This window comes from Apaloderma vittatum, unplaced genomic scaffold, assembly GCF_000703405.1.
Source record: "Apaloderma vittatum isolate BGI_N311 unplaced genomic scaffold, ASM70340v1 scaffold28677, whole genome shotgun sequence".
In the NCBI taxonomy this organism is placed as follows: Eukaryota; Metazoa; Chordata; class Aves; order Trogoniformes; family Trogonidae; genus Apaloderma; species Apaloderma vittatum.
Window position 1 is genome coordinate 4897 of NW_009724984.1, and position 813 is coordinate 5709.

Genomic DNA, 813 nt, shown 5'->3' on the forward strand with positions numbered 1-813 from the left:
CCAGCCCGGGGGGGATTTCTTCTCCACCTGCATTACGGGAGGAGTTCACATATGCCCAGCATTGATCCAGCTCGCAGCGGGAAGGCAGCGCTGACTAATGCAAACTCCTGCTCCTGCTCCCCAGTGCCAAGCACGGCAGTGACAGATGGGTGCTGCGACCGACAGGGGGTGGCGGTGGGGAACAACCAGAACAGGAACACGAGGCTGGGGGAGCAGCCCCAGCCTTCCCAGCCCTCATCCTGGGGGGTTCGGCTCCAGCCCAGCACAGGGGTCCAGCCTCCAGCGCAGGAGACGTGAGCTGCCTGGGAACGGGCAAGGCGGGGGTTGGAGCAGCAGCTTAATCCCTGGTTTGATCCAGTGCCTGAACCAAGTGTACAAGGGCATTTGAGCACCCTGGTCTAGGGGGAGGTGTCCCTGCCTGTGGCATGGGATTGGAACAAGATGATCTTTAAGGTCTCTTCCAACCTAAACCACACCATGATTCCGTGATCCCCAAGGCCAGGGCTAAGGCCATGGTCAGAGCGAGCCTTGCCAGGCAGGAGGTGCTGCTCTGACCCCGAGAGCTTTCTCTGCTTTTGCAAATCACGAGCTGATGCAGGAGGAAAACCTGACGGTGACCATGAGCCACAGGAGAAGTGAACTCAGCCCCGTTCACCTCCCGTGAGCTCTTCCGCACAGGTGAAGTCACATCCTGGCAAACCACAGTCGGTCCTGTCCACTTTGCGCAGCCAGATGCTGCTCTGAAGCGCAGAGCATCACCCCGGGCAGGTGTGCCCTCCCCAGAGGAATGGCAGCCGGGAGGGCAGCACAGCC